The 27093-nt window shown below is 45.3% G+C and overlaps 2 long non-coding RNA genes across 2 annotated transcripts; one reads left to right on the plus strand and one right to left on the minus strand.

Annotated features, from left to right (window-relative positions):
• Window positions 1-7519: 7519 nt before the first annotated feature.
• LOC107143003 lies at window positions 7520-14733 on the minus strand. The gene is made up of 3 exons (XR_001503648.2): window positions 14344-14733; window positions 13281-13408; window positions 7520-8162 (listed from the first exon to the last, which is right to left on the minus strand). It is a non-coding gene; the product is annotated as an uncharacterized LOC107143003 (long non-coding RNA).
• On the plus strand, window positions 8601-24731 carry LOC125616572. The gene is made up of 3 exons (XR_007347291.1): window positions 8601-8733; window positions 23020-23207; window positions 24346-24731. It is a non-coding gene; the product is annotated as an uncharacterized LOC125616572 (long non-coding RNA).
• The last annotated feature ends 2362 nt before the right edge of the window (window positions 24732-27093 follow it).

A 27093-nucleotide genomic window follows, 5' to 3' on the forward strand; every position in this document is an offset into this window, starting at 1 on the left:
TCCCCTCAGGTTCGAGCACCTGGTCAGACAGGCAGTGGTGGGAGACCCTCCTTCCTTTGGGAGACCCTGCACCCCTTAACACAGAGGCCGGGGCAGCCCCCTCGCCTCTGGCAGTTGGTGTTGCCACTCAGGTCCCCTCGTCCCCGCTGCAGTCAGAGGACCAGGGATAATGACTTCCTCTGCCATCCTCAAGGTGGGGGAGCGGGCTGCATGCTGAGCCCAGGCCCCATGGCCTGCTGTATCCCCTCCTCCTTCCACTGTGTACTGGCAGCCCCTGGAGTCCCTGTGTACCCCACAAAGCCCAAATAAGGCTCTGTCAAGCCTTCCTGGTCTTGCCCAGCTCCTGCCCAGCCCTCTCCCTGCGTCCTGCTCCCTGGAGGGGCTCCCTGCGTCCTGCTCCCTGGAGGGGCTGCTCAGTGGGGAGCCGGCTCCTCCTGCCCACATGACCTCTCTGCAGCTAACCCTGGAGAAACTCTGGGGGCAGGAGGGGAGGTGTGGGTTTCAGGAACTGCCCAGTGAGATCCTGGGAAGCGCTGGGGGAAGAGGGGCGGTGCTCCTGGGGCTGCGCTCTCTGCTTCCTGGCCACCAGGGCTGAGAAGAGCCTGACCACACAGATGCCCAGGGGGTCAGCAGGTGGGGCTGACTTGCCTGCCAGGCCCTCTAATCCCCAGGGTGGGAGGACGGTACCTGGGGGGCTGACTTCCATCTGAGTGTGTACCACTAGGGGTGGTGGTCCCTGATGCTCTGGGGCACCCCCTAAGCTCAGACACCCGTAGGCCTGGTCTGCAGTCCCCCCAACACTGCTGGACAGAGGGGCAAGGCGTGGTGGGGTCGCCTAGGGAGGGCAGAAGGAGCGTGCCATGGAGGGAAAGAGCTGCCACCAGAGGCAGCTGGACCCCGCGGAGGCCCAAAGCCGAGGTGGAGAGAGGCACAAGGGATCAGTGCACGCACACCTTAAAGAAAACAAGGACGTCACCAAGTGACCAGGAGCGTGACTCAAGAGCAGGAATTTGTGTGTGAGCCGCGTGCCTGATCTGTCGGTGGGAGGGGCCAGGCGGGACAGGCTAGGGAGGCCCCAGAACCCTAAGATAGGACCAGGGCCTCGCTGCTGGCAGCCAAGAAGGAAGAGGAGACCCAGAAGGCCTGGGAAGGGCCAGGTGCAGCTGCAAGTGGCCGGAGGCGTCTGTAAGGTGGGGGACGTGGACCCAGAGCATGGAGGGATGGGCCAGGTTTCCGCAGAGGTTGGAAGGAGGCCTCAGACCAGAAGGGGAGGGAGGAGCTGGCTGGTCCCCATCCAGAACACCAGGACAAGAGGGAAATTCTGAAGCCCTGGACGGGGAGCCGGCAGCAGCACTGGGCTGCAGGATAATGGAGCCGTGCCCAGCGCTGGAGGGAGAGACTTGTTCCCAGCCTTCAAACCACCCACACAGAGGTCCTGCTCCTGGCACCACAGCCTCTCCGACAGGAGCACCGTGTGGGTGACAGGACCGAGAGGGAAGAGCTGGGCAGCGGCCAGGGAGCCTCTGCAGACGCTGGCCTCCAGGGGGAGGTCCCAGGGAGCTGCCCCTCCCATGAAGGAAAGGAAAGGAAAGCAGAGGTGAGCCTGAGGTGGGGGGGGCCAGGAAGGAGGAAGGACAGTACCCAAGCTGCCGCGTCACCAAAAGGGACAGCAGGTAAATAGAATACCAAGGTCCGATGGCAGGAAGCAGGGCACACAGCACAGCAGACGGGGTGTGAGTGGGTGGACTCGCAGGGCCGGCGGCTCCTGGGCTGGATCTGGAGACCAGCAACAGGCTGGCTGCACTGAACCAGGGGGAGCGGCCTTCTCTGACCAAGCAGATGCCGCTTGTGTGAGTCCAACCTCAGTCCAACCGGGGACCAGAGAAGTGAGCCTTGCTGTGGGAGAGCCCCGTGGGAACTGCCCGCACAGAACATTCCAGAGAAGGACGTCCTCGAGACGCCACCCGCAGCAGCTCCTGCTCTGAGCCTCTGCCACCAGGGCAGACTCTGGGGGAAATGCAAAATACTAAAATTGAAAAGTAAGAAATAGAGAAATGCAGATTTTTCAATAGACCAGTAAATAAAATGGTCAATAAAGCATTTTCCTCTGAGAAAACTCCAGGTTCAGATTATTTTCAAGGTAGATTTCATCGACTTTCAAAACACAGAAACAAAGTATTATTAACTTATGTCCATCTTCCCCCTGCTCCAAAAGGAAAAAGATGCCGATCTCATTTTGCAAGACTCCTGCACGATTATTTCTGAAAGCTGGGACAATGCAGGGGGGAGGGATGTGGGCCCCAGGACCTACAGACACAGATGCAGAGGTGTTAATAAAACATCATCTAATGATACGCCACAGTGCACTTCCAGAACAGTGTGGCTCAGGAGCAGGAGGGCGGCTCAGCACTGAAAACGTCAGGTATCAGCACTGTTCGCAGCACTAACACACTCCCAGGAAAACTGATGGCATCAATGACAGGAAGCACATGTGACAAAGTGAATGCCATCCTCACCAGAAAACAGAACTCCAAGCACTCACCCTGGGACCTCACTTCCTCAACTGGCTTTCTGTTACTTATGGAAAGTAGTTGTAAATATTTTTCTAGTGGAAAAAGTTTAGATGTCTTCCCTTAAAAATTAGAAAAGCCCAGAATGCTCACAGCCACTACTCTGTCCACATAGCCTGGGACATCTGGGTCAATCCTGAAGGGAAGCAAAGGAATGATGGAATGATGGGTAAGAGACTTGATGCCTAGGCTCTCTCTCATCCAGCAAGGAGGTCCACAGAACAAGGTAGGGGAGAGTGTGGCTGCAGAGTCGCTGATCCAGACCTCCGGAGACCAGGCAGGAAGCAGGTCTGATCTTACTGCGCAGTTACCGTGTACGTATAGCCAGGCAGCAGCTAAGCAGGTTCAGGCAGCCACCAGTGCAGTGTCTGCTAACTGTCCTCCAGCGGCCAGGCAAGGAGTGGGCATGCAGCAAGCGCAGGGACTGCAACACGCGGCCTCACACCAGGGCTGTGCCTACAGGGCAAGCGGTGTGCCGCTCACACACTCACACAGGGGAGTGGTTTGCCACTCAGATGCCCTTAACGTATGCCATGTGTGCAGAACTCCATGCACGCGTCCCCACAACTTGAGAGCAAGAGAAACAGCTGTCTCAACGGCAAAGACCATCATCTACAAAAAGGAAGGAAGGAGGAGGGAAGGAAGGAAGGAAGGAAGGAAGGAAGGAAGGAAGGAAGGAAGGGAGGGAGGGNAATCCAAAGGAAGGAAGGAAGGAAGGAAGGAAGGGAGGGAGGGAGGGAGGAAGAGAGAAAGAGAGAGAAAGAAAAAGGAAAGGGCCGGGTACAGTGGTGCACACCTGTCATCCCAGCTGCTCGGGAGGCTGGGGCAGGAGGATCACGAGTTCAAAGCCAGCCTCAGCAATGGCAAGGCACTAAGCCACTCAGTGAGACCTTGTCTCTAATAAAATACAAAATAGGACTGGGGATGTGGCTCAGTGGGTGAGTGTCCCTGGGTTCACTCCCTCGTACCCCCCCACACCAAAAAAAAAAAAGAGAGAGAAAGAGGAAAGGGCCACAAAAGCCCAGCCCCCGGCAGGCAAACGTGACTACACTCTCTAAGACTCAGAAAGAACAGCCCCTTCCAGGTCCTCTGAAGCCCTTCCCAGGACCCAAGGTGGAGGATGCCATCCCAGGATATGGGGTGGAGGAGACGGTCGGGACCTCTGTGGGGAAAGGCCACCCTCTCTGACAGGTGAGCTGTGGGGACAGGTGGGGATCTGCAGAGCAGTGCTGGCTGAGAGTCCCTGATTGTTGGAGCAGATGATGTTACATGGGGTTCTTTATTCTTCAGTAAGCCCCCCTTATCCACAGGCGTACTCTCCAAGACCCCCGGGGAAGCCTGAAACTGTGGATACAGATACATGTATCTATGCTTTTCCTATATATATATATATATATATATCTATATATATATCTATGATAAAGTCTAGTTTATTAACTAGACACAGTAAGAGATTAACAACAGTAACTAATAATAAAATAGAACAATTATGATATTACACTGTAATAAAAGTTATGTGAATACGGTCTCTCTCTCTCTCCCTCCCCCTCCCACCTCTCTCAGTTCTTATTAAAGGAAGTACTTTATGGTTCCTCTTTGGTACCTCTAAATTGCCAGCATCATGTGCTTTGGGGCCATTATTAAGTAAAACAAGGGTAATGTGAGCACAAGCACTTGATACAACAACAGTGGATCTGATAACCCAGACACTGCTGAGTGACTTAGCATGTGGATAGTGTATACAGCATGGATACAGTGGGTCAAGGGATGACTCATGTCCCAGGCCGGGTGTGGGGATGGCTTGAGATCTCATCACAATACTCAGAATGTTACACAATTTAAAACTCATGAATTGCTTATTTATGGAATTTTTCATTTAATATTTTCAAACCACAGTAGACTGAGGCAACTGATGCTGTGGAAAGCGAACCTGCTAAGGGGCACACCTGTGCTCTTTGCTTCCGTATACGCTTCAATCCTCCACCATAAAAGCTTTAAAGAAACAACAAGACTGACAGACATCCAACCCATCTGATTTGAGAGCTCTGCGTGCCAGTGGCCATGCCCTTGGATCTTTTTTGAACAGACTTTGCAGATTTGATACGGCGTTGTACAACCAGAGCTGTTTTTCTTGACTTAACTGTGAGCACTTAAGTCACTCTGTAGAACTTCAGTCCCTTCCTTGAGCCCTTTTGGTTCTTAAAGGATTAACCAGGTGCCTGCCTAATCCAGCAGAGACTTACTGTGGGTGTGCCACCCCACCCACCCGTAGGCCTTGCTCAGGGCTGAAATGCAACAGGCAGCCGTCATCTGGGACATTTCTGCTTGAGGTTGCGAGCAGCTGTCTCCTCCACCTTCTGTGCTAGGGACTGGCTCCTTTTCCTTCATTCCCGCTCACAAACCAGCCCATTCTTGTCTAAGCACCTCTCTCTCTCAAGATGTGCTCCACATAGCATAAAATTCATCCCTTTAAAGTGTAAGTTCCAGTGATCTTTAGTATAATCACAAGGTTGAGCAACCACCACCACTATCTAATTTCAAAGCATTTTTATCACCCAAATAGAAACCATGTACCTTTCTTTATTTGCTTGCTTTGTTTTTGAGATGGCATCTCGTGGTGCTGCCCAGGCAGGCCTCAGATTCCTGGGCTCAAGCACCTTCTCCCCCAGCCTCCCAAGTGCTGGTACTACAGGCCACCACAGCCAGCACCCACAGGACTCTAACAGTGAGACCCCACCTCTGAGGCCCTGGTCACTTCCTGTCGCTGTGGCTCTGCCTGCTCGGAGCATTTCAGTGGCCTTGGACCCCTTTGGTCTTTTATGTCTGGCTTATGTCCTGTGGTTTTCCAGGTCTACCAGGTCACGGTGTGCAGCTGCGCTACATTCCCGTCTATGGCAGAGACCTTTTTACTGTGTGGCAGGACTGTGTCCCCTCTCTGACCATCAGCTGGTGGACTATTGTGAATGCTGCTGCTCCAAGTGTCTAGGCGACATTTTGTGTGGACATGTTTCCAGTTCTCTTGAGTATACCCCAGGAGAACTGCTTGGCACATGGTAGGTCATGTTCAGATTTTTGAGAACTGTCATTATTTTTCTTTTTAAAGTTCTTTTTTTTTTTTTTAATATTTATTTTTTAGTTTTCGGCGGACACTACATCTTTGTTGGTATGTGGTGCTGAGGATCGAACCCGGGCCGCACACATGCCCAGGCGAGCGCGCTACCGCTTGAGCCACATCCCCAGCCCCTGTCATTATTTTTCAAGGTGGCTACACCATTTAATATTCCCACTGGCAACGTATGACAGCTTTAAATTCTTTACCTTCTCACCAAAAATTATCATTCTCCATTTTAAAAAATGAATCAAGGCCATCCTAGGACTATGAAGTGATAACGTATAATGGTCTTGATTTGCATTTCCCTAGTGACAGATGACAGGGAGCATCTGATTGTTTGCTTCTGTGTTATTTGTATGTCTTCTTAAAAAAAAGTCTACTCCAGTCCTTTGTCCATTTTTAAATTGGGTTGCCTTCTGTCTTTTTTTTTTTTTTTTAATTTGATTTTAATTTATGTATTTTTTCATTTTAGTAGATTTTTTCAAGAAAGAGTGAGAGAGAGTGAGAAAGAGTGAGAGAGGGAGATAGAGAGAGAATTTTAATATTTATTTTTTAGTTTTCGGCAGACACTACATCTTTGTTGGTATGTGGTGCTGAGGATTGAACCCGGGCCGCACGCATGCCAGGCGAGCACACTACCACTTGAGCCACATCCCCAGCTCTGCCTTCTGTCTTGTGCTGAGCTTCAAATGTTCTTTATGGAGCCTGGATAAAACTCCTTATCAGAGAAACAATTTCCAAATATTTTCTCCCAATTTATAGGTGGACTTTTCATTTTCTAGACAATGTCCTCTGAAGCACATGAGTTTTAATTCTAATGAAGTCTAATTCATTTTGTTTCTCTTTGGTTTTGGTTACTTTTGCTTTTGGTATTATCTAGGAAGTCATTGCCTAATTCAAAGAAGCACAATTTGGGGACTATTTTCTTCTAAGTTGGTAATAGTTTTAGTTCTTCCATTTAGGTTTTTGATCCATTTTGAGTTAATTTTTGCATGTGATGTGAGGAAAATAAAAGAATGCCCAGCTCCATTCATTGCATATAAATATTGTGGAAGGCCACCGTCGCACGTGATCTGAGTGACCTCCCTGGCTGGGTGAGAGGCGCTTAGGCACAGCTGTGTCAGAGCTTTCCCCACCCTTCTCCAGGTCCGAGGGCTTGTCTGTGCAGAGGCGTGTCTGGCCACTGCCCGAAGACCCAATCGTCGCCCCTGACCTTGGGATGCTGCCCCCCTTAACCTTCATTGGATGGAATTTTCCCCAGAATTTTTTGTTCCCCAATAAAAGTCCACCTCCCCAGCATGTTCTCTCTCTCTCTCTCTCTCTCTCTCTCTCTCTCTCTCTCTCTCTCTCTCTCGCCTCACTACCATATTAGGTGGCTAGGTGGCTGGAGGCAGGAGCTGGGAGGAGCCATCCTGGGGCTGGTTTTAAAGGTAATTAGAGTCTGGTCTCTTTAATTTAAAACTCCCTAGCGGTTTCTCACGATTCGAACCTTCTTTCATGAAGCCAGCGCAGTTCGCCGGCTAAAAAATATTCCTTGTCCTTTTTCCTGCTGAAGGATCTTGACACTCTTGTCCCAATCAGCAATCACAGACATGTGGGTTTATTTCTGGACTGTCCCATGGTCCATCCCCATGACTGGCACCACACTGTCTTGGTTACTAGAACTTCGTAGAAACTGGGAAGTGAGTCCTTCAATGTGGTTTTCAGGAATTTTTTTTTTTTTTTTTTTTTTTTTTGCTATTTTGAGTCTCTGGAAATTCCATATGAATTTTAGGAACAGTTTGTCCATTTTTGTAAAAAAGAAAAAGAAAAGAAAAAGGGCATTTGGAATTCTTTAAAATTTTCTTTTAGTTGTAGGTGGACACAATACCTTTTTATATTGTTTATTTATATGTGGTGCTGAGGATTGAACCCAGGGCCTCACATGTGTCAGGCAAGTGCTCTGCCACTGAGCCACACCCGCAGCTCCCTCCAACAGCTTTTTTATGTACTCTCTGGGGTTCTTCTACGTCAAGATCATGTCATTTTCAAATCAAGGTCGGTCTATTTCTTACTTTCCAGTCTGGGGGCCTTCTACCTCTTTTCTTGCTCAAGTGCCTCCTGGAGCCTCTACTTCTGCACTGAAGGAAACGGTGAGAGCTGCCGTCCTTGCCTCCTCCTGACTAGGGGGATTTCAGCCTTGCCCCACCCTGTGACAAGAGCGGAAGGTTGGGGAAGTCCTCTTCTCTTCCTACCTGCTCCCTGCTTGAATCATCATTGGAGGTTGAATTTGCCACATGCTTTGGCTGCATCTACTGAGATAACCCTGGTCTTTGTCTCCTTTGTTCGTCCAGTCTTGTTTGTTACCTGGGTAAGGGTTCACTATTGAACCAACATTCCTTCTCGGCCCAGGTCGACCTCGCTGCGGTGTCCAAGTCTTACCATATGCTGGTAGATCTGGTCACTTGTTGCGTTCCAGGACTAAACACTCAGGTGCTGGGCTGCATGGAATTACAGAGACAGAGAAATATCTTTTTCTTTGGGTCCTGTGACAGTTCCTCTGACCTTAGGGGTCCAGAAAGAGAGAGGAGCACATTCTGAACCCTTTTAATGGGGAGAAGCCATTCAAATGAGGCCAGGGGTAGGATTACAAAGGAACAGGTGAGTGTGGCTCAACCCCTCTGGGTGCTACCTGTGGGGGGTGTCGCACTGAGTGACCAGTATTTTCCTTCCCTGGTCAGTTGAGGCTCTGTCGGTCACTTCCAATGATCTGGCCACATTCAAAGTGGCCCCAGACGGCTGCCCCCATCCTGGAAGTGGCAGAATGTGTCTTCATGAATAGGTGTGGCCTCCTACAGCCCCAGGGGTCAAATTACCTTACCTGACCTTGTAACCTGCCCCTCTTGACCTTTTTTGGATGGAATTTTCTAAAGAATGAGGGTTCCTCCAATAAAAGTTCACTCCCAACCCTGCTAGCTCTCTCTCCCCAGCCTCTCATGACGTTACTCGCTCTCCCGTTTGTTGGGGCTTGAGGCCTAGAGCGAAGGAGCCGTCCTGGAGCTTGAATTAAAGGTAAATTGTGTGTGTTTTATTTGGTGTCCCACTCGAGCGACCTTTAGTTTGCAGGACTACCAACTCCTAGGGCCACACCTTGTTATCTGAGCAAGGGAAAAGCCTGAGTCACAAGTCATGGCACTATGGTACAGACCACAGTGATCATTCAGATCCCCATGCACCAGGACTTAAAACCATAGAGCAGAGGGCTCATTCGCACTGTTTATTACAGTTACAGTGGCTTCTAGAACATTTTAACTTAGTTTCAATCCTCCCATTAGCACTTATCAGACTATGAAGGATCTTGGAAGTAATTTAAGTCAATTATTAAGAAAACCCAATATGTTGTAAGTTTGAGACATACCATAAAGGCTGTAATTGTAGAAGCAAGGAATAATATTTAGTCACTTTAAGGATCATGAGACCAGCAGCTTGCCTAGGTCTGGTTAATTGACTTGCACCTGTTTCAAAGCCTGAATATTAACTTCAGCATATTATAGCTCTGAAATATCAGCTGGCAATAACTAGTGATACAATAAGATAAGTTGTATTCTTACAGACTACAGGATATTCATCATCCTTCCTCTTAATTCGCACATTTAGGGAGTTTATTGGTCTGTCAGTAATGTAAATATTTTGAAGGCAGAAGTCAAACATTAAAACATCCTTTTGGGTGCCATCTCACTGAGAGTTAAAGTTTCTAGGAATTATGGCATCCTCATGTGATTGTTCTTGTCCATTTTAGAGACCAGCGTAAAATATCCACTATTTCTAGATATCTTGTGTTCTACTGACATGCACGATCCATCCACTTAGGAAAGGTGCCAGTTTCTACTGTAGAATGATTAGGGCGACAACACATTGGTGGATATTCTATGTAAATAACTGGTCTGTATAGGAAAAATCTATTTTAGTAATCTTTCTGACAGTTGTTCAGACAGGTAAATATAGTCTTAATCTCTAAGGACCAGCATGATTGGCTGGTTCAGTTTTCTGATATGCTGTCTTTTTCTCAAAGGATACTCCCAGACAGCCTGTTACCATAGGATCAACAGCTAGGGATAACTGACCATTACCGTCAGCACAATTCATCTAGTTTCATTGGTGGACTTTCCAGTCCACACCACAATGTACATTAAAAACAGACCTGGGAAGTGGGTCCATAGAAGTCTCTTCATGATTTTTACTTACCTGACGAGCTCGTGAAGCTGCATGGTTGTGAACTCTGCAGCTGGAAATTCACCTTCCTGGGCCAGGTTTCTCAGTCATTTTCACAATGACAGGTTTAAAGTCTATCTTTTGAAATCTGATTTAATTTACTGAATCATGTTCAGCAGCAGTGAAACTCTCAGAATCACAATTTAAGAAAAAGTTTTGAAACATTTTATAAGATCTAGTATGTGTCTGTGGGGTCCTGTTTCCCCCTTTCTTTATTTAGTAAAATTGAGTAATGGCCTGGCATCAGCTGTAGTATCATCAGTTTAAGTTATAGATAATAGTACAAGTATTTAAATAATAAGAAAGGATTTATTATTTTTAGCCGGTCTTAAAATTTGACAAAGGTCATCTGCTAGCTGTGTTAAGTCCAACATTCATGTGTTGGAAAGGGACTATGGTGAATAGAAACTTAGCCTTTATTAAACGTATGACTTGATTTTGTCTTTAAAAGAATTACCAAAAATTAAGAATACAATAAGTTGTATATAAAGATTTCTATTTTGAAATTAGCTTTAGATTAATTTAAATAATTATCTTAATTTGGAAAAGTACGAGAGACAGAGTTTGAAACTTAGGAATGGTGGCCTTCACTAGGAGCATGAGAAATAGACTTCTGTCTAAATTAGGAAGTACATGTGCTAAATAAACCTAGAGAAGAGATTTTGTTTTTTACCATTAATAAAAAATGAAATAGAGAAATGAAATAAAAAATAGGTTTTTTTATCTACCAATCCATAAAACTGTCATTATTATTATTATCAAACTTAGTGTGGACCTAAGTAGAGGGAGTAAGTATTTTAAATATTAATGGGTAAAAAGAAGTTAACAATATTGTTTAAGACAATGATCTAGGGCTGGGGTTGTGGCTCAGCAGTAAAGCGCTCACCTAGCACGTGCGAGGTCCTGAATTCGATCCTCAGTACCATATAAAAATAAATAAATAAAATAAAGATATTGTGTCCAACTACAACTAAAAAACAAATTTTAAAAAGATAATGATCTAACTTAGAATTTTATGATTTTTTTAATATTTATTTTTTAGAAGTAGTTGGACACAATACCTCTATTTTATTTACTTATTTTTATGTGGTGCTGAGGATGGGACCCAGAGCCTCACATGTGCTACATGAGTGCTCTACCACTGAGCCACAGTCCCAGCCCCTAGAATTTTATGATATTGAGCTAGCAATAAGTTTTAGGGATCTCATGTCAAAACAATCTTTGTGTACAAAGAAATAGTTGTATGAGCATCCTTATTTATTTAATGTAATAAAATTAGCTCTAATAATTATGTATAATTTATGATGACTTTACTTATTTCAAACATATCAATGTATGTAGGGCATTATCTCATATTATTAAAGTTGAGAAAAGGTCTGCCATGTTAAATTTCTTATTGAAATTAGCTATTGGCTGTTGAGCTGATTTATTTATAGCTGTCTGTCTAATATTTCACGGATAATTATTTCTAGAGTCATTTTTCTTAGTGATACACTGTTGACAGGGGCCCTGTTTGAATGTTTAGAGGTCTCTAAAATCTGTTTATAACTTAGTAAAGGAGTAAAATTTTTAACTGGGAAGTTTATTTTTCTTGGGGTAAGATTAGCATTTCAATTTCTTTCTGTCAGTATGTTTGCCTTTCTTTTTCTGTTTGGGCTCTATTTAATTATGGTGTAATACCTAAACTTGGCTAGAATTATTAATCTGTGAAAATCTCCTGGAATGTCTAGGGCTAACTGGATGATGAACTCATCTTTTGAAAATGGGTGGTCCCCTATAAATTCAGGGTGTTATACTATCCTTTTGAGTTTCTCCATGAAAACAGTAGGATTTTTGAAAAGCTTACTAAAATTATTTTCTAGGCATTCGGTTTACCTGTAGGATTCTACGTGTCCCCAGGAAATTGTCTATGTCCCAGATAAACTATTAGGACTGTTCCTACTTGTGTCATTGGAACATGGCCAAGATAAATTTCCTTTAAAACTGTTTTTAAGATGACCCTCTACTTTAAAGTTTACCTAAGTAATAGCATAATATTTCTCTAGGTAAGGTTAGTTAGACATTTGGCATAAGTGTTGATTTAATAAATGAGTTTGGATTTTTAAAAAATCTCCCTAAATTTGTTTTGGTCTATATTAAGTTTGATAGGTTTCGTTCAATTTTAGTTTCCAGTAGGCATTTTTTTAAGGCCTTCTCTGTTAATAGTAATTGAGGCTAGATATGAAAATGAGATACCTTTTATTGATTATTATAATTTCCCAGTATACAGACTAGTTGATCCATCCCAATAATTTAAAAAGAACCCTCAATCTCTTTTTGAGAGAAGGTCTCAAAATATCTCTATATCTCAGAATATTATCCTTTGAATAGGTGTCTCTTAATTATCTTTTAGAAAATATGATAAGATTACTTTTCAGTGTAGGGAGTTATATATAAATCTTACCATTTTTTTATTGATAACATGTCAGAGAACTTATGTTATACCAATAAATTTTCAACAAAGTTTATAATCTTTATTTTTTAAAACTAATGTATGACTTTAATTTGGAGAACATCAATCCTAATAAAATGTTCTTCTAAATCTCTCACAATTATCCAACAAACAGAATATGCAAGAATCAAATGTAGTCTACAAGGAGAAATATCAAAATTGGAATCTAAGTCAGTATTTAAAATATTTAGTGTTTAATCAAGGATGTGAATTTATTCACCAAAATGAATCCTTGTCTTAAACATTAAGAATCATTAGGCAATAAAGACTTTCCTTAAAGGGCTGGGGATGTGGCTCAAGCGGTAGCGCTCTCGCCTGGCATGCGTGCGGCCCGGGTTCAATCCTCAGCACCACATACAAACAAAGATGTTGTGTCTGCCGAAAACTAAAAAATAAACATTAAAAAAATTCTCTCTAAAAAAAAAAAAAAAAAGACTTTCCTTAAAGAAAATAAATTTAATATTTTAATAAGTCTTTATCATGTCAAAATATGGACAAAATCTTAGCTCACATCAGCATAATAAAATCAGGGAAATATCCTTGAATTAATCAATTCAAATTTTTATAGTCAGTCCAGTACACATAAATCTCTTTTTCAATTGTTTTAACTTTTTATATCATCTGTCTAGACAATGATATAAAGCTCTTCCTATTTAGGAAAATTTTTTTACCACTAAAATCTGGATTATAAAGATCTTGCTTGGGCTGGGGATATGGCTCAAGCAGTGGCGCACTCGCCTAGCATGCGTGAGGCACTGGGTTCGCTTCTCAGCACCACATACAAATAAAATAAAGATATGTGTCCACCTAAAACGAAAACATAAATACTTAAAAAAATAAAAAATAATATAAAGACCTTGCTTTACCCAAAGGCTACTTCTTTCTTTCCCTTAGGACCTCCAGTGTGTGCTTCCTCTCTGTTAAAGCATCTTCTTTTCCTTTTAGAATTTTTCCTGCTTATACTTTGGAACAGTTTCTGAAAACCTTAGAATATAAACAAATTATTGTACCTTGATAAGAAGAAATGTCTCAATGAAAATATAGTTAAAGCCCTTGGATATTTCTGTAGACAGAATTACATTTGTTTGTCATCTTATAGAGTTTGTATAATAATTTGAGAATTAAAGATTACTTGATCATCTCTTGAAAGTAAATTTGTAGTAAAATACATTTATCTCAAATATCTGTAACAAAAGGCAGAGCATCAGATAAATGCATGTAAAGAAATATATAAATTATGTGTTTTCTGTTGAAGAAAAATGATTAGATAAATATATATTAATTAAACAATTAGACATAGATGCCAATTATTTTATGGATTAACAACTATAGGTTAACCAAATATCTAGAAAAATATGCATTAAGAATAAGGGCAGGTTTGGGGATATGGCTCAAGTGGGAGCGCGCTCCCCTGGCATGCGTGGGGCACTGGGTTCGATCCTCAGCACCACATAAAAGAAAATAAAGATATAGTTTGTCCACCTAAAAAAAACCCTAAAAAGTAAATATTTAAAAAAATAAAATAAAATAAGAGCATAGGACTGGGATGTAGCTTAGTTGGTGGAGTGCTTGCCTCACATGCACAAAGCTCTGGGTTCAATCCCCAGCACCACAAAAATAAATAAAAATAAGGGCATAATTTATAATTGTATTAATTTTATGTAACCACATGATTCTTAAAGATATTTGGATCCATTTTAATTTTTCTTGGATTAGTAGCGCACTTTTAAAAATTGTTTTTGTAGCTGTGGATGAACAGGATGCCTTTATTTGTTTCCTTTTTGCGGTGATGAGGATCAAACCCAGTGCCTCATGCGTGCTAGGCAAGCGCTCTGCCACTGAGCCCAGCCGCTGCCCACTAGAAGTGCACTTTTGATACTTGTGATGTCACCTAATAAGGTCCTCGTGTATACGCTTACTCATTGCTTGTGATCATACAGCCAGGAGTGAGAATAAGGTTTTCTTGAGTGTCACAGGAACATTACCAGCTTTTGTTCCTCACAACCTTCAAAATCAAAAGCCAGGTATAACGAAGCCTGTGTCTGGTGCCTCTGACAGCATGCCTCAGTAACAGACCTAAGGAGGAAGAGGAGGGGTCCTAAGGGAAGCTGTGAGGGACAGTCAAGCACTTAGCCTTGAGAGCAGGCTGGGCTCAGGGCTGCCCCGTAGAAACCCGGGGAACTAGACTCTGTCTGAAAAAGACACCGGAGTCAGTATTTACAGGTGGGCATCATTCGAAACACAGGCGCTGAGTAGTTTCCTAGCTGGTCTGTGGGAAGCAGGAAGCACAGGTCAGTGGGAAGAGGAACTGCAAGTTCTGTCTGAGTGACCGTGCAAGGACCAATGGGAAGCCCATGGATGTGTGGGAGGCGGGACCGGAAACCGCTCTGCCGGCCCAGCTCCCGCGTGGCCCTGGTGATGGAAACCGCCGGGAGCGGCTGCCCGGAGGCCGGGTCGCCGGCTCCTGGAGCTGGTGGCATTCCATTTGACTTGCCAGAGGGCAGTGGCTGGCCTTGTCTCCGTGGCTTGTGTGCATCTGTGTGCTCCCGTCTTTTGTCGTCTCCCTGGCATCAGCAGCAGATGCCAGTGTTAGGACCGCATCTTCAGGCAGTCTGCGCTGGGCACCCGGCCAGGCGGCCTCAGGATTTCTAGCACTGCTGACCCCATAGGGAACAGCCGCTAAAGGCTTTTGTCCCCAGCGGCTGAGTTGCAGCCATTCTGATCTGTAGGACAAGAATGTAACAAAGAGGTTCAGTATAGACCGAGTATTCTCAAAAATAGAAAAATAAAATTCACTTCTCCACAAAGAATCCTTGTATCAAGTCTCATCACAAATTTTCCTTCCCTTTTTCTCACTCTCCAAGCGCAGACTTCTAAACCCAAAAAATCTTTACCTAGTATTTCAAAATATGAAGATTCACAAAAACAACCCAAAAGGTCCACAACAGCGCTCTTCCCACGGGAGAGGACTGAACTTAGCAGTATATCCCGTTAATCATCTTAATAATTTTTACATTTATTTCACATTTAGAATTGCAAGAATTTTTGTATCTTTCTAAAGACAAAATATTCCCAGATATTAAAAAGTTTTAACGTCACAGATTTTTTTTTTTCTGTCTAATTCACTTACTTTCTACAATTCAGCCCACAATACTCTGCACGCTTAACTTCTGGAGAGACATTTCCAAACCCACTGATTTCTAAAATTCACCCTGGAGTCCCTGTAGGGGCCATGAAATATAGAGCTACCTTTTTCTTTGGATCCTGTGATGGAGAGAGAGCGAGAGCGAGCACGAGCGAGCTATTGGGGGGAAGCCATTCAAATGAGGCCAGGGGTAGGATCACAAAGGAACTGGCCATGAGTGAGGCTCAACCCCTCCGGGTGCCGCTGGCTCCTAGGGCCACGCCAGGTTATCCGAATTATCTGAGGGAGGGAAAAGCCCGAGTCCCAGTCCTGGCACTACCCACCAGACTGCAGTGATCTTTCAGATCCCCTGGTGCCTGCATTTGGCAAGGCTCCCCGCAGGCATAGCATATATTGAGGGTTCCTGCGTGTCTATTCATAAGGAGTACTAGTCTGTACTTTTCTTTCATGACGCTTTGGCCTAGTTTTTGAGCCTCCTGGAATCACAAGCCTCCCCTCATCTTCTTGGCATTGGGACAGTCTCTGTAGAAGTGCTGTTAGTCCTTTACATTTTGGGTAGAATTCACCAGTGAAGTCATCGACTCCTGGGCTTCAATTTGAGGGAAGGTTATAGATCACTACATCTCTTCATTCAGAGGTCTACTCAGGTTTCCTGCTCCTTATTGAATTATTAGATTCATGTACCTTTCGAAGGTCGTTTTTAATTGTACTAGGTGACCTCATCTGTTGACATACAATTGTTCATACCATTTTCTTTCTTTCTTTTTTGGGGGGAGGGTGAAAGGTGAGTGACTCACTCAGAGATTCAACCAAGAGATTTTATTGGGGGGCTGCCAGAAGAAGGAGAGGCAGAGAGCAGAGAAGAAGAGAGGAAAAGGGCAGAGAGAGAGAGAGAGAGAGAGAAGAGAAGGAGGCAGAGAGAGAGAGAGAGAGGAGGAGGGCAGAGAGGAGAGAGAGATGGGGAGAGAGAGAGGGAGAGAGAGAGAGGAGAGAGAGGAGAAGGGCAGAGAGGAGAGGGAGAGAGAGGAGGAGGGCAGAGAGAGAGGGAGAGAGAGGAGGAGGGCAGAGAGAGAGAGGAGGAGGGCAGAGAGAGAGGAGGAGGGCAGAGAGAGAGAGGAGGAGGGCAGAGAGAGAGATGGAGAGAGAGAGAGAGAGGGAGAGAGAGAGAGAGGGAGAGAGGGAGGGAGAGGAGGAGGGCAGAGAGAGAGGGAGAGAGGGGGAGGGAGAGAGGGAGAGAGCATGTGTTTAGAAGCTTGGCTTAAGAAGGAGTGCACTGGTTGCACTGGTTGCACTGGGACATGGCAGGTGCTGATTGGCAGGGTGACTCAGGAACAGCGAGGGGACACTGGGTCCTGTGGGGATTGGTCGAGGAAACCTTTGAATTTGGTGCTCTTGGCTTGGCGCCCTTTGGAGAGGAGGGAAAGGGTAAGGGATTCCATGATGTCCTCTGAGAGGCGGGGTCTCCCACACCCCAACACGGGGAACTGAACCCACAGGTGCTTAACCACCGAGGTACATGCCCAGCCCTGTTGTTGTTGTGGTTGTCGTTGTTATTTTTAACGGGGTCTCACTAAGTTGCTCACAGCCTCCCTAGCTTGCTGAGGCCGGCTTTGAACTTATGATCCTCCTGCCTCATCGTCCCAGCTGCTGGGATTACAGGCCATGATATTTTCTTATAATCATTTTTATTTCTGTAAAGTCAATAGTAAAGGTCCCTCTTTCTTTCATGATCTTAGGAATCTGAGTCTTCTCCATTTTTCTTTTGGCTGATCTACCGAAGGTTTTTTGACTTCATTTTTTTTCATAGAATCAACTTTTGGCATCCTGGATTTCTCTCTACTGTTTCTGTACTCTCTATTTATTTCTGCTCTAAACCTTATTATTTCTATCTTTCTGCTGTTTTTACTTTAGTTTGCTCTTCTTTTCTAATTTCCTAAGGAGAAAGGTCAGGCTATTGATTTAAGGTATTTCTTCTTTTTCCGTGTAGGCGTTTACAGCCATACATTTCCTTCTCTGTTCTTCTTGACTGTATTTCATATGTTTTGGTAGGTTATATTTTTGTTTTTAGATTTCATCTTTGATCCAAGTTTGTTAGGAACATGTTCTTTTTTAAATTCCACATGTGTGTGAATTCCCCAAATTACCATCAGTTTATTGATTTCTAATTTTATTCCATTGTGATCAGACAACAGATTTTGAATTATATCAGCTCTTTAAAATTTATCAAGACTTGTTTTAGCCAGGTGCAGTGGCACATGCCTGTAATCCCAGTGACTTGGCAGGCTGAGGCAGGAGGAGCACAAGTTCAAGGCTATCCTGGGAAATGTAGTGAGACCCTGTCTCAAAAATTAAAAAAAAAAAAAAAAAATTCAGGGATGCAAGATTGGTTCAACATACAGAAGTCAATAAATGTAATACCTCACAGATCCCGAGGAGAGGCCCGCCCTTCACACTGCTGCCTGGAGATATGGAGGAGCGGCCTGTCCTGCACCCAGAGAGCCAGCCACCTCATGCCCATGGAGAGCCACCCTTCACTGGGTTCCTTAGTCACCAAAGCGTGGCTCCACAGCCCAACATCAGGGTACATATAGGCTTGAGGCTGCCATCGCCACAAAATTGGGATATCACTGCTTCTATCAAGGGACAACAATGAGGACCTGGTAAGATGTCACCAAGGTCCCTGTCGGCCTGGCTGCACTAGAGGTTTCTCTACTAGGAGTGCTCACAGCTATCCTGTTGCTGAGGTGACAGGGAGTCTTGCGTGGGGTGGCCTTTCTCTTGTTTCTCCTACTAACAGCCAGCTTCTTGTGATCACCCTCTCACTAGTCATATAATCTGATCCCTCCACATTCCACATCCTACCTCATAAACATCTCAGCCAACCCCCCAGGCCCCCCCTTCCACCATCAGAAACTGTAGACCATGACGCAAACCTATTGACTATCCGGTAGAAGATAACCGAACTCATCATTTCTGATTACAGTGACAAAACTGTAAATGTAAAAACAGAAGGTACAACCAGAGAATTTAAATGTTGTGTTCTTTTTGTGTACGATGAATTGAAATGCATCCTGCTGTTATATATAACTAAGTAGACCAAGTTAAAAAAAATGGGGAAAAAGTACATATAGTGATTAGGAAAAAATAAATAAAAAATAAATCTTTTTAAATGACTAGGAATGTAGCTCAGTGTTGAATCCCCAATACCACATGCACACAAACACACACACACAAGATTCTTTTATGGTATAACATATGATCCATCCTGGAGAAAATTCTACTTGAAAAAGAAATGAGCATTCTTTTGTCATAGGGTGAAATGTTCTGCCGGTATCCGTTAAACCTAACTGACTGATAGAGTTGTTAAGTCTTCTCCTCCCTTGCTGATCTTCTGCTAGTTGTTCTGTCCATTATTGAAAGTGTGATATTGAAATAAAATAAAAGTATTGTGTCCAACTACAAATAAAACAAAATATTTTTTAAAAAAGAATATTATTATTGAATTGTCTAAAAAACTTGACACCAAAAAACAAACAACCCAATCATGGGCTAAGGAACTCAACAGACTCTCCTCAGAAGATTTATAAGTGATCAACAAATACATGAAAAAATGTTCAACATCTCTAGTAATTAGAGAATGCAAGTCAAAACTACTCTAAGATTTCCTCTCACTCCAGTCACAGTGGCAGTTATCAGGGACACAAGCTATAGGCCTGGGGTTGTGGCTCAGCAGTAGAGCGTTCACCTAGCACATGCAGGTGCTGCATTCGATCCTCAGCACCACATAAAAATAAAATAAAGGTATTCTGTCCAACTTCAACTAAAACAAAATATTTTTTTAAAAAAGAATACAAGCATGGGGCTGGGGATGTGGCTCAAGCGGTAGCGCGCTCGCCTGGCATGCGTGCGGCCCGGGTTCGATCCTCAGCACCACATACAAACAAAGATGTTGTGTCTGCCGAAAACTAAAAAATAAATATATAAAAAAAAAGAATACAAGCAATAATAAATGTGGCAAGGATGTGGGGGGGGGAAAGGTACACTCATACATTGCTGGTGGGACTGCAAACTGGTGCAACCACTATGGAAAGCAGAAAACTTGGAATGCAACCACCATTTGACACAGCTACCCTACTCCTTGGTCTATACCAAAGGACTTAGAATCAGCACACTACAGTGACGCACCCATGTCAACGATTATTTATAGCAGCTCTTTTCACAATAGCTGAACTGTGGAAGCAACCTAGATGCCCTTCAATAGATGAATGGATGAAGAAGTTGTGGTATATATACACAACGGAATATTACTCAGTATTAAAAGAGAACAAAATTGTGGCATTTGCAGGTAAATGGATGGAGTTGGAAAATACCATGCTAAGCAAAGCAAGCCAATCCCAAAAAACCAAAGGCTGAATGTTCTCTCTGATAAGTGGATGCTGATCCATAATGCAGGGCCATGGGAAAAATGGAGGAACTTTGATTGGGCAAAGGAGAGGAAAGGGGAGGGTATGGGGGCAGGAAAAATGGTGGAATGAGACAGACATCATTACCCTAAGTACATATATGATTGCACAAATGATGCAAAATATTTTTTAAAAAAGAATATTATTATTGAATTGTCTATTTTTCTCTTTAATTCTTAAATTTTTGCTTTCTGTATTTCCGGGTTCTGTTGTTAGGTACACATATGTTTATAAACATGTCTTCTTGATGGACTGACCTTTTTAGCATTAAGATGTCCTTCTGTTCCTCTAGTAAGAATGTTTGTCTTAAAGACTATTTTGTCCTGTGTTTCTATCTACTCCAGCTCTCTCCTTTTTTTAAAATAGTTATTTTCTTAGCAGTTTCCCTAGAGAATATCATTAACATATTATTGATAACAATCTAACTTAAATTATTATCAACTACACTTGAATAATATACAAAAGCTTTGCTCCTAAACAGCTCCATTCCCACCTCCTTTGCGCTATTATCTTCACAAAGTACTTCTATTTACATTTTGCTATTGTCAAGATAGATTTATAATTATAGTTTTATGCATATAGATAAACAAGGGAGTTACAAGAAAACATTGTGGGGAGCCGCTCTGAATGACCAGCCTTCCGGTCCCCAAGCAGAGGCTCTGACCAACCACTGCACTCAGGGTGAGATGGCAAGGCAGGTCCTCAGTGCAGGCGGCCCCTGGGGCTGAGTCACACCCACCTGCTCCCCTGTAGTCCTGCCCCTTCTGCCCTTTTATGAATAGAACTTTCTAAGAGCAGTGTCCCCCCAATAAAACCTCCCTTCTGAATGTGCTCCCTCTCACATCAGCCTCTTGTAACTTTCTCTTACCCTCCCTTTTGGGGAGCCTGCGGTGAGGACCAGGGGAAGCCGTCCTGAAGCTTGTGTCAAGGTAAATTGTGCCTGTGTTTTATTTAGCGTCACCACAAATTCACATGAGCTGGCCGTGCTGGTCGAGGGCAGCAAAACATATCTTTATATTGTCTCTGATATTTCTCTATGTACTTACCTTCACTGTATTTCTTCCTATGGATTCGAGTTACTGTCTAATGTTCTTTCATTTCAGCCTAAAGGATTCCCCTTCTTATTTCTTGTAGGTCAGAAACAAGTCCTAGTTTACTAAGAACAAATTCTGTCCATTTTTGTTTATCTAAGAATATCTTAATTAATCAATTAATTTTGTGGTACAGGAAATCAAACCTATTGCTTTGCATAAACTTTGTCTTCCTTTGTTTTAAATAATGTTTTATTTGACACAGCTACCCTACTCCTTGGTCTATACCAAAGGCATTTGCAGGTAAGTGGATGGAGTTGGAAAATACCATGCTAAGCAAAGCAAGCCAATCCCAAAAAAACTGAGTCAGTGAATCTTTTTTTATTCCATAGTTTTTCTGGACAGCATTTATTTTACTTGCTTATTTTTATGAGGTGCGAGGATGGAACCCAGGGCCTTGCACATGCTGGGCAAGTGCTCTGCCCTGCCCCACAACCCCAGCCTTGCCTTCCTTTGTGAAGGGTGATTTTGCTGGATATGGAGTTCTTGGTTGCTGCTTGGTTCGTCTTTCAGCATTGGAGTGTGCTGCTGCCTTCTGGCCTGTGTTGTCTGGTGGAAATCAGCTGCTATGCTCACTAGGGCTCCCTTGTATGTGACGAGCCACTTCTGTCTTTCTGCTTTCAAAATTTTCCCTGTGTGGGGCTCAGATGTGGCTCAGGTGGTAGAGCGCTCGCCTGCATGCGTGAGGCACTGGGTTTGATCCTCAGCTCCACATAAAAGAAAATGAAGATATTGTGTCCACCTAAAACTAAAAAATAAATATATTTTTTAAAATTCTCCCTGTGTGTTTGGCCTTCAGTGGTTTGACTAAGATATGACTAGCTGTGGATTTCTTTGAGTTCATTTTATAGAGTTAGTTTATTTTATTTTGAGCTTGGATGTGTATATTCATATCTTCCATCAAATGAGACATTTTGGGGTATTTTTTCTTCAAAGAGTCTCCCTCCTCCACTCTGTCTTCTGTGGGGACATCCTCCAGGAGCACGAGGGCGTCCTGGAAAGGTCCTGTGCACTTCTTCAACTTTTCTTTTTCTCTTTCTCATATTGAATAATCTCAGTGTTTCATTCTGCCCAACCCAGAGCAGAAGTTGTCCCAAAAGTCGCAGCAGAAGACTCCTGTTGGGGGTATTCCAAACCGTCTCCTACCGGGGCCAGTTGGGATTCCAAAGAAAGAAGCACCAAACACCAAGTGACCAGCCCATAGTATTTGTTAGGGAACTGAACTTACAGGGTATTGCAGGTTCGACTTCCAACGGCAACAAGAGGGAAATGGTGTTCCAGCACTATGTCCATGACAAAGGGTCCGGGTATGGCATTTATGTGAGGGCTTAAGAAATCTGGCTCAGGACCAGGGTTTTGGCAACAACCTAGATTCCTTTTGCAGAGCCTGTGAAAATTCAAGGTCCCCAAAGGTCTCAAACCTGCTGGAAAACACTCACAGCTGCCCAGCCACAGTGTGGTCAAGGCACTCTGTGATTTTCCATCAGGATACTGAAAGAAAGCAGGGGCATCTGGGGACCTGGGCTGTGGACCAGTCTTCAAGATTCTTTCTTCTACCTGCTCCAATCTGCTGTCGAGCCCCTGAGTGGATTCTTCATATCAGGGTTTGTGATCTCAACTCTAGAACTCCCCATCCTACAGGTCCTCAAGTGCACGGCGATGAGCCCACCGACATGCCCCGCCACCTCCACCTCTCCTCCCCATGAGGCTCCCACCTTCCCAGACGGACATTGCACCCGCCACTCCACCTTCTGTCCCTGGCAGTCCCACCACCCTCCGCCCCTCCGTAGGACAATCATGCTGTCTTTTGAGACTCACCTATTTCACTCTGCAAATGTCCTCAAGATCCACCCGGGTTGTACCATGTGGCAGAGTCTCATTTTTTTTCTTTTTTAGTGACATCGCGTGTGGGCGCGTGGCCAGTTTTCTTCACCTGCCGGAGGCTTCAGCAGCCCCCCTGGCCTTTTCCTGACTTCTGCTCTACCTGGATGTCCTTGTCAGCTGGCTCCTGCTTCCCTTAGCTCTGTAGAACTGCTTTCTTCAGTTCTTTGAACAGATACAAGAAGAGCCAAAGTCTTTGTCTAGTAAGTCCAATGTCTGGGCTTCCTCAGGGAAGTTTCAGCTGATTCCTTTTCTCCTACATCTGAACAAGCTTTCTTGTTTCTTTGCTTGACTTTGAACTGTCTGTCGGAGACTGGACATTTAAAATAACACAACACCACCACGACAGAGTGCGCCTCTTCGCGCCCCCAGGTGAGTCACCACGGCTGCCTGCTGCCGTGCAGCACAGCTCTCTCCGCTAGCACCCGGCCAGTGCGCCCACAGCAACACAGGCCTCACCGAGTGTTTCCACCCGCTCCTTGGGGGCACAGATCCATTAGACACACCCTCTGGGTCCAGTTGTCTCGGGCACGTCCTGCCCAACGTTTTGCACTGTGTGGAAGCCGCCCTGCTCACCCCTAACAACAGGCGAGGGCCTCCACATCACGCCACGCGGGGATGGCTGAACAGTTCCGTGCTTCGGGCCTTGATCTTATCACCCTGGCCAGCCTGGGTACAGAAGCACCCAGCACCCGGGGGCCAGGAACCACGGCTTGTCCTCGCTCAGTTGCACAGAGGGCTGGGAGGTACTGTGTCTTCTTTCAGGACCTGCTGGTGGGGTTGGGGACACTGTGGTTCTTCCTGGCTGAGGGAAGCACACATGTGCTGTGGGCGGTGCCAGGTAGACACTTCTCCTCACACCCCACTGGCCAACCCCGGGCCCCCCGGCCCCACCCAGCCTCTAGGCTGCAGGCAGAGTGGTCCTGCCGGGGCACCTGAGGGTGGAACAGTGTTGGTGAACAGCCTCACACCACATCATGAGCTCTACCCACCTGCCATAATGTCGATTTGGAGTTCTTACAGTGCACCCTCTAAATAATAAGCACTAGTGATCCGTATAGCTGATGGCTTTGTGGCTTTGCGTTATTGAATTCTGCTATGATTTCTACCAAATGCAAAGTACTTCCCTCCTTCCATGTGTGCAGTTGTTTGGTGGTTTTCTGAATCCTAGATGGATCACCTCACCAAAGGCTGAGCAGAGCACAGGCGCAGCCCACAGAGCAGCTTCTATGCTGTTGGACACCCCTGGGTTTTTAATTCTGAGCTTCTGAGAGCACACGGATCTCAACACACTCTCCAGCAATATTCACAGAGAAACCTTTTAAATTCATATCCCCACAGATCAGCAAGAGGATTTTAGCAAAGCAATGAGTGGACGAGCCAAGGCACCTGCAGGAGAGGCTGGGGCTGAGCCCACTGAGCACCAAGCTCCTGAGGCGTCCTGGCCTGGCACGTATAGGCCAGGCTGTCACTCACACACAGGATGTTTTTGGTGTCGGAGTCCAGCTCCAACAGGGGGTCTCAGAAGACGAACGGATGGTGAGGAGTAGGTGAAAGGGGGGTGGAGAAACAACACAGACACCAAAGTGAAGGTGCCGAATCCCCATCTCTACTTGTGAAGTTAATGATATATACTTTTCATTTTGGCAGGCTCACAGTACTTTGTGGTTACAAAACAGGAATCATTATTCAAAGAAACAAAATATTGTGTAGCTACAATTAGATAAGAAGAATGTATCCTGGCTTATGCATAAGCAAGCATTTTTCCTTTCAGTTTGCGTTTTGCTTTGAGCTGTTTCTGTTAATTAGCTTTTAATAATAGTTAGAAATGTCCAGACTACTGGCCTATACCTTGACTATTCTTTCTTGACTTATTGACTAGAACAGCACCGCGGTTATGGCAAGTGGTTAACTTGAAAAGAGAGGCTACTAATTTTAATCAAACAAGAGTAAGAGCATCAAACCATTGTGCACAGGAACAAGAACAAGTTGCCCAGTACCAAGCACTAATCTGTCTTCTTAACATGAATTCTTCTTCTCTAGATTTTAATTTAATTTCTCAAAAACTTCCTTGACTGTTTTTCCTACAGGGGGTTTCTCATTAAACATTAACGATTTACAGTTCCACAGCTGAATCATTTAGAGCAAACAGATTCATTCTTTAGAAGTAGTTGCATTAATTGGGAAAGTCACGTTTTTTCCTTCATACTTAATGGTCATATGAGAAGTCGCAACTGTACTTATTAAAGGAACACAAAAACAAACCAGGCCATTCCCAGAAACATACTGCGCTCCTCCAGAGGATGGACACCTTGCGCCGTCCACCTCAGTAGGGCCTTGCCATTGCCCGAGTCAGGGGAGGGGCGCAGCATCCTGGCTTTGGTCACATTATCATTTTTCTTATTTAAAACAGATTCATAGCTGACAGTCTCGTGGGGACTGTCTGGTTCCCGAGGACAGCTTCCGGACACCCCGCAGGAGACGCAGGGCATGAGAGGCCAACGTGGCTGCTTCTGGGGCTGCATGTGTGGCGCAGAGGTCACTGACCCCAGAGTGTCTCAGGATTGGTGCTCAGTGCTCTCAGGGGTACAGTCCACCTGCGCTGGCTGAGATGGGTGTGGGGATGCTCCCCCTCTCCCAGGCGTATCACCTGCTCTGACCACATCCAAAAAGGTAAAAACAAAATACAGGGTGCAGCTCAGTGGCGGAGCACCTGCCCCGCATGCGGCACTAGTGACACACACGGCTCTTCTGAGTATGTTACAATGTAACCAGGATATACCTTTAATGTTTTAAAAATCCCCAATTGGAAGAATCTGTGTTTTGGTAGGTTTCCTAAAATCTCCCACCTCTGGCTGTTTGGGAGATTAGAAATCCAGACTTGAGGTAAGTTTGCAGACCACCATGCTCTGTTTGATGATGTCCTTTAAGGGTCACTAGTCAGCTGTGCTCCAACTTGGGCCAGCTGATGACAGGCCCACCATGCTTTCCCCTCAGGAGCCCCCTGGGGCTGCCACCACCCACAAGCCCAAGCACAACACCCTCTTTTTCCTGCTGGGAAACTCGTGAATGCCAACATTGTTGGCAGGAGACCCTCTGCCGCCACCTGCTGGAAAGTCTCAGAATGGACTCACATCTGCTTCAATATTGTCAGTGGGCCATGACCAAAATACATGATCACAGAGCTGTGAAGCAGGGGTCCACACGAAGGACCTTGGTGACACGATGGTGCCCCTCAGAGGCGGCTCCTGCAGCCACTCCAGTGCCTGGTCGCTCTCCCCAGCCTGGCTCTGAGCCAGTCTCCAAGGCAGGAGAGGACGGACAGGCCTCACCAGGGCGCTCTGGTCAGGTTGGCCAATGGCTGGTGCACCCCAGTCAGGGAGGGGCAGAGTCTCAGCTCTTATGGGGATCTGGGGATGAGGGGCAGCAGGAACATGACCAGCCACCCTGGCCAACCGGCATCTCCACCAGCCCACAGCCCAGTCCCTTCCAATCAGAGAGAAGCCCTGCCCAGGCAGGGTAGGGGAGCAGGGAGGGCTGTGGACGCACCCTCTGGGATGGGGAGGGGGTGTCCTCTACACCCACCACTTACAGACTGGCAATCTTTGGGCAGCTCTGTCCCTTCCATGGAGCATCCCTCATACTGGGGACCATGCTGGCCTGGGGTAGGGGTCTGACTGCTCCAAAGCTTCTGGAATGTGTGAGAACAGAGCTGTGGAATCAGCCTGCAGGGTGTCAGGGCCATGTCAGAGCAGCATCTGGCTGTGTCTGCGGGACACCTGACCCTCCCACTCTGTACCTCCCTGTGAAGAGAACTGTCCCTGTCCCACCCCCCGGTTACCAGAGGCCCAGGGTGTACAGGGAAAGCAGGACAAATGCTTCATTCTTTTTATTTATTTGTTGATTTAAAATTTTAAATTGATTTTCAGAATCTACCAACTATTAGGGGAGGGGAGCCCCACCCCCGTGGCTGGCCTGGTGGCGCACTGCAGCCTGAGTCCCTACTGGTCCCTAGGTGTTTTTGGTTTTGTCTTTTACTCATGAGTTGAAGCAGCTGGGTGGAGAACACTCAGACTGTCCCGTCTTCCA

The sequence above is a fragment of the Marmota marmota genome, unplaced genomic scaffold (assembly GCF_001458135.2).
Source record: "Marmota marmota marmota unplaced genomic scaffold, marMar, whole genome shotgun sequence".
Classification (NCBI taxonomy): domain Eukaryota; kingdom Metazoa; phylum Chordata; class Mammalia; order Rodentia; family Sciuridae; genus Marmota; species Marmota marmota.